Source organism: Acanthopagrus latus, chromosome 11, assembly GCF_904848185.1.
Source record: "Acanthopagrus latus isolate v.2019 chromosome 11, fAcaLat1.1, whole genome shotgun sequence".
NCBI lineage: Eukaryota > Metazoa > Chordata > Actinopteri > Spariformes > Sparidae > Acanthopagrus > Acanthopagrus latus.
Genome location: NC_051049.1, coordinates 24,653,750 through 24,664,774, shown reverse-complemented (window position 1 = coordinate 24,664,774; position 11,025 = coordinate 24,653,750). Strand labels below are relative to the sequence as shown.

Here is an 11,025-nt window from a genome sequence, read left to right as displayed (position 1 = left end):
ATCTCGACTCTTCTTTGGACTCATTTACATCACTTTACTTTCCCTCCCTCTCTTATTACACCCTCTCTCTCTCTCTCTCTCTCTCTCCTTCCATCATGTCCATCCCGGCAAACACAGTGGGAGCGAAGGGTGAATTAATAAAGGAGTGAAAGTGGAGCACAACTCCCTCAGGTCCGCCTTTTCTGGGACGCTGACACAGAGAAACACACAGGCGCGCGCGCACACACACACACACACACACACACACACACACAACGACAACACAATCTACATAAAGACCCTCATGCAATCATACAGTGTAAGGCCTGCATGCGAACAAAGGCACATGCATACGTCTCATGCATTACTTGGGTGATGAGATGTGAAGAAAGCGGAGAAAACGATCCATCTATCCGTTCATCTGCATGCCCCTGCCTGAGGGTGGGAGGGACATGAGGAGGGAGGAGAAGGGGAAAGTGGAGGAGATTAAGGAAGGATGAGGAGGAGACAGGAGGGCAAGGGCCACGTGAGGAGGGACGTGTGGAGAGCGTCACATAAGGTGGTGAAACTCAATGTTCAGCGCTCTCCTTGTGTTTCCTCCTCTCGTCTCCTCTCCTTTAACTTATTCTCCTCCCTCCTTTCCTCTCTTGTCTTTCCACCCCCCCTTTCTTTTTTCTTCACAATAGCTCCATACTCCTTTGGTTCCTCCTCTCCTCTTTCTTTACCTCTCCCCTCCTTTCCATCCTCTTACCTTTCCTGCCTCCTCATTTGCACCTCTTTTACTTCCTGCTCTCCTTTCCCCTCCACTCATATGCTCTCCTCTTTCTCTTATTTTTCTTTCCTTTCCTTTCATTCTTTTTCTATAACAACAGCACTGTACTCACTTTTTTTCTCCTCTGCTCTTTCTGTCTCTCCACTCTTTTCCATTCTCTCCCCTCTTCTCTTCTCCCCTCCTGTCCTCTCTTCTATCACTTCCATTTATTTCTCCCTCATTTCATCCTCTCATCCTCTTTTTTCTTTTCCCTCTTTTCAATAATTTCTTTTCTTTCATCTCATATACTACCCCCTCCCTTCTCCTCTCATTTCCTCTGGACTTCTCATCTCTCCTCTTTCCTTCATTTCCCTCACTTTCCTTTCCTTTGACAATGGCTCTGTGCTACCTTCTTTCCTCCTCTCCTCTCCTCTCTTCTCCTCTCCTCTCCTTCCTTTTTTCCTCTTCTCCTCTTCCCTTTGCTCTAACCTGCTCCTCTCCTCCCCTCTCTCCTGTCTTTCTTTTCCTGTCTTCTCTGCTCTCCTCCCTCTCCCTTCTCCTCGCCTCTCCTCATCACCCCTCTTCTCTCCTCTTCCCTTTTCTTTCCTTCACAAATGCTCTACTCTCCCTTGTTTCCTCCCTTCCTCTCCTTTCTGTACTCTTTCATCTTCTCCACTCCCCTCCTTTTCACTGCTCTTCCTTTCCCGTTCCCCTTGTTTCCATTCACCCTTTCCCAGCTTTTCCTCTCATTTCCAATTTTATTTCCAACCTTCTCATCTGTCCTTCTTTCCCTGTCCTCTCTTCTCTCCCTCGTTTCAACTCTTTCCTCCTCTCCTCTCAGTGCATGTACAGCGGCGTATTGACACTGTCTGACAAAACCAAAGTCAGCGAAAAAAATAACCTGACAGCCTGAACCGCTTCAAAGAGAACAACTGGTATAAATGTGGAGCACTAAACTGCCGCACCAGATCTGAGCCACTATCCCAGTTTCACTCCACCTTAAATGCATCATCAAATATTTGTATTGACAGGTTGCTACAGTCGGGGAGGCAGCGATTGTTTATTAATTGCTTTCTCTAATAAAACCTGTTAATAATTAAGCCTCCTTTAGTGAGGAGGGAAATAAAAAGTCCCTCAGGAGTTTCATTGTGATTCAAAGCGTTGTAGTGGGCACAGTCAGGCACCGGGGATCAAGCCAGCAGCTCTTCAACCGCTCGCTAGATTTCCTAGCAGATCTGCCAAAACGTCTTTTCATCCCTCTACTCCATCAATCTTTTCTCCCTCCCTGTCTGTCACTTTGTTTTCATCCCTTCATCCCCGCAATCTGCTGATGGAGACAAAGACAGAAGAGGAAGAGGAGGAGAGGAAGCGGGTGAATGAATGAAACGAGCTGAACGAACCAGTGAGTCAGACGAACAACGTGACTGTAAGGGCGAACGATTACACGTTTTTGACAGCGTGACAAAAGCTGCCGCGTCTGAACTTGCACGTCACAATCAAGTAACAAGCAGATTTCTTTTTTTTTTTTTTTTGACAAAATGGCTGTGAAATGATGATGCTGGTCAACAGCTGATGATGGTTGCAGAAAGAAACTAAGATTAAAAAAGGAAAAAAAAAAACAGGAGGCTGTAATTAAAGAATAGCCCTCTCATTTGTTCCACTCACAATAATTTTACCTTACATGCACCATATCACTTACTATTTAAAGGGACCACATATACCTTTAGGATATTTTTGCATATTTCTGGAAGTTCATGACTCATATACTTGCTGGTGTGTGTCTGGGTACCTCCGTCCCTAAACCAGGAGGCTGGGAATGGCAGGAATGTTATTTCTTAGGATCAGGTGTAGGAACATTATGGTTATACCAGGTTAAGGTTATGAGTGGCTGCTACAAAGGCTTACTGTACTGTGCAGGAAGCTCAACCACACAGTGCAGGTCTGTAAGTGCTTTCAATATTAAGGCATAACTATGGCTTACACAAAATCTGTGAACAAGTTTGACCTTTTTGGTTTCTCGTTTTTCTCTCTGTCTGTTCTTATTCATTAATTTCAGTCATGTTTTACTAGCTGTAGCGGATGCTTGTCTGACATTTTTATTGTTAGTTTTTGTGCCTATGTTAGAGCGTTGTATCGTGTGTTTGATTCATTCATTTGATGTAACAATGCCTATTTGTACTGTCTCTGTCAAATAAACTGCTAAATGAATAGATAAATGAGATTATGACAGGTTGGACCTGAGCAAAACTTGTCTGTGCCTTTCACTGGTAGAGGACCTATTTAGAGCATTTTAAGTTAAAGGATGACAACACTCCAACGTTAAAACACTGTCTTACTAATAGAAGTCCTGTATTCACATTCTTACTACCAAAAAGTATTTGTTGTAATAGTTCTAGGATCAAGCTGTGCCAAAAGTATCAAAACTTTAATGAGTCATCCGAATGCAGAATGGCCCATTTCAGAATAATGTACAATATATTATATCACTAGATTGTAACTATTAATTATCACTATGTTGTAGTTGTTAAAGTTGGAGCATTGTTAAGTAATTTAAATATTGATGGCGGTACCTTAATCCAAATGAACACATCTTAATTTAAAGTTGATTTATGTTTTGTAGTAAAAATCTGTATAACTTATAACTAAAGTGGTCAAAACAAAAGTGGAAAAAAAAAAGCGGTAAAGAAGAGCGGTAAAAGTATTAAAAGACTTAAATGGTAACACTCAAATTAAGTAGTAGCTCACAGTGTACTTTAGTACTGGACTAAATGTACTGAAAAAACTCATATTCATAAAGAAGCATGCTTTTTTGTCTTTTTAAGAAAAGGGAATAACATACTGATTTGTAAGTGTCAGATATGACAAGTTAAATACTGACACAGAGCATGCGTCATCCATAACATACATCATAACAAACTATATCTTTGGGCATTTCATCCCAGAGCAGGATGTAATGTTTGTCTCGACTCCACACAGTGGCGAATACTGGAACAAGAAACTCACAACACAGCCTGTTCAGAGGGAGAAGGAAAGCTCACCAAGCTACAAGGTAATAAAGGCTCAACAGAGACTTAGGAATAAAACTCAGTTTTGAATCTCAAATCTCTGATTCTCATATCTTCATCCGTGAGGCATCAGCTCTTCCTATCACTATCTCTCTCATACACATAGACGCATACACATAAATTACAGCACTACATAACTTGATGCAGCAAAGAGGACAAAAAGCAGAGAGATAACATAAAGAGATGAAATCAGAGCAGGAAGGAAAACATGCAGGAAAAAAGTGAAGAAAGAAAGGAAAGAGTCAGAGCTAGAAGCAGTGAAGGGGAGAAAGAAAGGGAGCGTCTTGCAGAAGCCCAGGGGGTATCCTGCTATCCCAGAATGCTTTGCACTAACCTACTTTGGTATTTCTGTTTCTGTCTTTGTCTCTGCAGCGCTCTGAGTGGGCTAGCTACCCCGTACACACCATATCTGACTGAGTTTGGTTCTTGTGCGTGTTCCTGGAGTTCTATCCTTCCGAGGACCAACACGCCTTAACAGATGTATGTGTGTGCCTGTGTATGTTTGGTGTTGGTGACTCTGTGCCTGCAAACTTCCGATCACTGACCTCACTCTCACTGATGAGGTTTAAAGAGGCCTTTAGGCTGTCTACATTTACACACACATACACACACTTCTCAGAGTCAAAGATGATGGTGTGAGTGATGAGAACAGCCTCGTTATGAGATCACATCCCCAAAACAACACACTTGTGTGAGTATAGCTTGTGTGTACATGTAGAGGTGCATGCATTTGTATGTTTGTCACCATGTCATTACTAAGTTATGTGTGTGTCCTTGAGTCAATGCAACTGTAATGCGTGGTTCTCCGTGCATCTATGGGTGAATGACTGTGTGCATAAGTGTTTGTGTCCACGTGCATGTGTGTGTGTGAGAGAGAGAGAGAGAGAGAGAGAGAGAGAGAGCGGGCTGAGTGGGCAGCCTGACGACCAGCTCAGCAACACTCTGTTACTATGGAAACTAATGAGCAGAACACAGAAAGCGGAGCTTGATGAAGGGAGGAGAGGAAGTTTTGTCTTTCGTTCTATCCATCCATCCATCCAGTTCATTCCATAAAACTGTATTTACGATATGTGAGAATGTAAAACTATTCACATGTATTGATCCCTTTGCCTTTGACGTCTAAGGATAGAACTCGGGATGGTATTTCCAGTTCCCAGTGACTTTCCCTCATCCACTCCACAACAGCACCAACAGTGCAAAACTAACGTGAAAAACACAGATTCAAACACAAAGTTCAGTCAAAGCCACCATTACTGCAAAAAATTCCATCTTGAGTGGATAATGTCAGCTAATTCATCCAGACTCCCAGCGCTGATCTGGCTGTTAACTAGCTTGCTTGCCTTTTGAGAATTACTTTATCAGCTAATGCTACAAGGCAAACCATTTCCAGATGCATTAGATAAAGCTAACTGGCTAACCATAGCTTGCTTACTCACTACATTCTGACTGGCAGAATACTAATTCATGAATATGTTAGTTGGCTTGCCGAATGACAGACAGCTAACGTGATCAATGATACTTAAGTATTATGAGAAACAGTCTTGATTTTAGCTCACAATGAATACAGTTACAAGACAAAACAAAGGCATACAACCTACATGACTGCAATTGAATAGCCAATATTACTGCAAGGCAAGGGCAGCCAACTAGCAAACTGTAATCTCAGCTAAGGTTAGCAAGCTAGCTGTAATTTAGCTACACATCATGGATCTGGCACTGGTTGCTTTGAAACGTTAGCTGATAAACATATTTGCAAACTCGACCTAGTTCATGGAGCCAGTGGTCAAACGAAACATGGGGACATTACAGATAGTAGCATCATCCTGAATATGAATGTAAAGGACATTGATCAAGAGTCATAACCAGATCATTCCAGTCTTGTGTGTGTAACGTTTGTGGTTTGGCTGTAGCCCAGGATGGCGCTTGCTAGCGCCTACAGAATGTGAGCACAACTGCGATCGACAGGATGCTGACTGCAGATGACTGAACGATCATCTGTGTCATTGACAATAAGGATTTTACAAATTTATTTGTGCATTCCGATTCAACGACAAATCCGATGCATAGAAATCAAATGTAATCAAATTATCAAGGCTGTCTCACTTCATGTTTAAACAATAAGAAAAATGTTACAATGACAGTGATCTCTCTCAGTTGTTCCCATCATACCAGAAATTACATCAGGAAGTGCTTGGAATGACATGTTTAATCCTCTAGGTTTAATATTTAAGATTCCTGAAAGATGTTTTCTTTTCTTGCATCAAAGAAAATCTCACAGATAGACACCCTTGCAGTACACTTGATACTTCCTCAAGAGCTCAACATTTCTACTGTACAAGCATGCTAATATAAAATGATATGTTTTTTTATCACTTTAATTTATACATCATATAAGATATTGCTTGACCTGTGTCAGCTTTGTTTTACAAATGGCAGTCAAAAATATACAGAAGCTTCTCTCTATCTCTTTATTCCATATCACAACTTCAGACACATGCAGTGACTGAGTAAAGGAACCATCTACCATTACAACTCTTATTAACATGTGATGACATTCTATTGGTGATTTACATCAGTCACCTAAATTTAATTCTTTCCCGAATCTTATCAGCTACGTTCCCGAACCCAACGTTTATGCTGCCCTCTATTTACTTTTAATAATAGAAGGCTTAAAATAAATCAGCAGCCTTGTTGGGGCCAGACTCCACATGAGAGGTGTGTCCCCACAATGTAATTACAAGGTACACCCATGCATCTATTATCAATGTGACATTTAACACTGGAACCAGGGCTCCACCTGCTGCATGCACGGGAACACACACACACACACACACACACACGCACCACACACACACACACACACACACACACACACACACACACACACACACACAAGTACTCCATTTAAAGCCTTTAATCTGTCATAGTGATCAATTATTTTTATGCTTCTCCACGTTGGGTCCCTAACAACTCATTTACATACAAATCCACCTCAGTGAAATGTGAATAAACTTCTCCAAACTGTCAGTCATGTGAATCACGACAGTCCATACAAATTGCTCGCTGATCCTTTTCAGCGCCATGTTCAGAAATCTGTTTTGATAAACTCCTGTAATCTGTGACCACAGCAGTGATTAACATCTCACTCCTACCTCACACACCCCACATGCACATAACTCCAAAAAACACACTCAGCACCCGAGCTGCTGATGTTTGTTATACATATTTTCTCTCCACCTGCCCACACCTGTTGTGCTGTTTGTGCCGAACAATTGAGCAGAACTCCATTAACTTTCTGACCAAGGACAGCCCACGCCGCCTTACAACGCTTTCTGTATTTGCTGTTAAAACACCGTCAGGATAAATCATTGCCTATGTTGCCTTTGGCAGTTATTTGTGCGTTTCTGAGGTTTGTGTTGAGCTTTTCCAGTTGAATCTGCCTGGTATGTGTCACTGCATTTAGTCATTAGGCTCCAAATGTGGCCAAGAAAAATGAACAAATGTACCTTTATGTTTCTCACAAAACATGTTACGTGTGTCCTGCTCAGCAAATATACTGTCAAAAACAAGGTTTCATGCACAATATATAATTCCTGACACAAGAGGTGTCACAATCAAAACTGAGAACAGAAGGCATACCAAGCGTGGGATCATAGGAGTTCTTGTGACTATTATGATTATTCCTGATCTGCCTATATAGATTGGGCAGGAAAGCTCACGGATGTAAGCTGTGTTGTCGGTGTTGTCGATTTTAGACATTTTGATGCAAATATCGAGCAAGCAAGCAAAGTTCATCCATATGGCACCTTTCACAGAATCCAGTAACAAAGTGCTTCACAGTCAAAGTCAAATAGCATAAAAACAACAAACAGACAAAAATTAAAACAAACAATGGAGTAAAACATGAAATCTAATTCTACCAAAATATCTGTCTTAAAGGGAAGGTTTTCAACTCCTTTTTTTAAAATAAGAGATGCATAACACATGTCTGAAGGTACCCTGTGAGGTTTCTGACGACAAGAAAATGCTCTGGCGTGTCTTAATGAGTGTTCCCCGGTCTGTTTGTAATGTGAATGAGCCCTCCGAGGCATGGGTGTCAGCATGTAATTCATGTTAGTTTCAGCTATTTCACAGTTGGCAGTGTCGTGCCGGCAACTGTAGCAATGTACCGAACGAAGATGGAGAACGGGGACTCGACTGCTAGAGAGCAAACGAGAGTCTGAGCGACGCACCGTTTGAGAGGGTTTTTTAAGAGTCAGTTGTACAAATGTTTTACTGGGAAGGAAATGTATTGACTGATTTTGTAAGGCCTTACGGATATGCACAGTGCGTTTTTGAAGAAATGCGAACATAAACTTTGTCGATAAGGAAACACTACAAAGCACCTCAAGCTACAGTTGTATTCAAATGAAACATCTTTATTTTTTTGTCTCCAGGATGGACCAACACAGTCATCTTCCACATTCAACTATAATTCATTAGCAGTGAAGCATCCTGCTGACCACATAGATTATTTAACAGTAAATAATGAATGGCACAGACAGCAGATGGTATTCTCAAAGATCACTGGGAACTATAGTGGATGCAGGCTGGTCTCATCTCTTTTACCTCACGCAGCCCTCTAATCCTCTCTGCACTCACCCATTCAGCTGGCACCCAAGTAAGCCTTGTCATTTGACATGGTCATGTTTGTTCTTCGAACCAAGCGTCAACACCTTACCATGATCTGGACGCACCAGGTCACCAGGCTGCCGCCATAATTCATGCAAGGTATCATGGGGGCTAGGACTAGTGTGGATTTGAAAGTCTTAAAAGAGGACTCTACTGATATAGCACTATACCTTTGTAACAGAGTTAAAATCGATGCGGCAGGACCAGAGATACTTGCTCTTTTTTTCAGGGGTTATTCTTTCTTGTCAAAGCTTGACATACATTACACACAATTCAAATTTACTTCTTACAGGTCCGTCTTAGATTCATGTATGTCATTCTACCAGTGGTTAATATAATGCTACTCTCAAGCAGAGATGAGGAATGGACAACAGAGGTCTGCTGGGTCAGCTCACATCTTCCTGAGTTCTTAACAACAGAGATTTTTCAGATTTCACATTTGTAGTCTTCAGTCTCCCAACCACACCTGCCTCCAGTGACGTCACTTGTTACGGGCTGCTTATCAGACTCTATCCAGCTCAATCTAGAGCCACAAAAGGCTTTATGCATCTTATTTTCACATATACAGTCTTATGCCCCAAGACCTGTGCAGAGACTGATATGTAAAATCAGTGGAGTTAGGCTCTGTGGAGCTTCTCCGTTGTGTTGGAAGCTGGTCATTAGTTTGTGTTTGCTGACTCCTCTCCTAAACTTACGTTAGCTACTGCTGCCCTCTGTTAGCAGAGCAGAGAGAGGCACTGAGACGAAGCACTCGGGAATGAACATGCTTTGTGTCACTGTCGCAAAAAGTCCTTCACAAAGAAATCCACAGTCCAGCAGCATCAAACAACTCAAACAAATCGTCCATGAGCTTGCTGAGACAACTGAGAGAGACGGTCACGTTACAGTCGGCTCAAACTCGACCAATAAAAAAGAAATCAATACGCACAAATCTCCACAAATTGTTACATGTTGCGAAGCCTTCTGAGACAAACTGGTGTTTCTGGTCCATTAAAATTGATATGACTATCAGCCACGCACACACAAGCGTGGACACTATAAATGCAAACTGGTGTTAAACATGTAATAACCGCAGGCGGGCGTCCACCGGCATCCCCAAACCACCCCATCTTATTGGCTAATGGTGGGGAAGGTCTCCGATGACTCACTCTCCGTCTCTCTCTCTCTCTCTCTCTCAACCACACACACACACACACACACACACACACACACACAAACCTTGCACACAGTGGCGCACACACATTTCTAATGAACGCTCTGTTAGCATTTACACAGAAGCAGTAACTAGATGGAAAGACCAAAACACAAACAAACAGAGCAGGATTAGTGGCCTGTTCTCGCTGGTGGCTGTCAACAACTCTGGAGGGTCTGGAGGGTCCGGTCAGAGCCCACCTCTTTACTGTGCATCTCTGCAAGTGTGAGTGTGAGTGTGTGTGCGCGTGTCCATGGGCATCCTGCATGTGTGGGCGGACAGTGAGGCTGAGTTGTCATGCTGGGCAGAACATATCTGCATATTCATAACCAAGCATGTATGCATAACAAGCCTGAACACACACACACACACACATCTGCACACACAGGTGAACACAGATGTACAAAATTTGCCACGAGACAAAACCAATATTAAAAAATGATGATGGCGTCGTGCTGAGAAGAACAGCAGGAGGCGGGCAAGACAGCAAGAGAGAGAGAGAGAGAGAGAGAGATGAGATAGACGGAGAGAGAGCAAGAGGAAAAGACACAACGGCAGACTAGAGCGAGAGAGAGGAAGAGAATGAGTGGTAGGCAGGAGACTCTGTGTGGGTTGACTTTTCTCTCTCTGGTGCTATGGTAACCTACAGAGCTGCAGCTAATCATAGGAGAGGAGAGGAGAGGATAGAGAAAGGGAAGAAGAGGAGACAAAAGAGGAGGGGAAAAGAGAGAGGAAAGGAAAGGACAGGAAAGGAAAGGACAGGAAAGGAAAGGAAAGGAAAGGAAAGGAAAGGAAAGGAAAGGAAAGGAAAGGAAAGGAAAGGAAAGGGGATGTGAGGGTTTCTGCAGGTTTCACAAATCGTACATTTGAACTCAAATAAAGACAGATAGCTTTAATTGGTTTTAAAGGCTTCAGTATAAAGACATCAACTTTATGACTTGAAGAGCTCCAAAGATCCTTGAGAACTGATTTATTTTCAAATCAAAAAATGTTAATGGCTTCAATAAACGTCCCACTGAACAAAAATGAAAGAGAACTATAGCCATGCTCGTCTCTTTGTCAATCTGTCAATTGGTCCACCACTTTGGTACGGACTGAAAAATCTCAACAACTATTAGATGGATTGCCACAAATTTTAAATATCCATTGCCACCACAGGGTGAATGATTTTGGTGAGCCCCTGACTTCTCTTCTAACAGCTATATGAGGTTGACGACAACTACTGGATGGATTGTCATAAAATGTATTCGTGTTCCCCTCTGGATGACCTACAACAACTTGGTAATCCTGACTTTTGATCAGGTTAAATTAGTTTATTTGTCCCAGACTCCGGTTTATAACCCAGTGCTTGCTAAACTTTACACTTG

At 42.2% G+C, this 11,025-nt stretch overlaps 1 protein-coding gene across 1 annotated transcript in view; it reads right to left on the bottom strand.

Moving 5' to 3' along the window:
- lrrc7 (leucine rich repeat containing 7) overlaps window positions 1–11,025 on the bottom strand; it is a 127,388-nt gene that overhangs the window by 107,672 nt on the left and 8,691 nt on the right. The gene's annotated exons all lie outside the window — the stretch shown is intronic.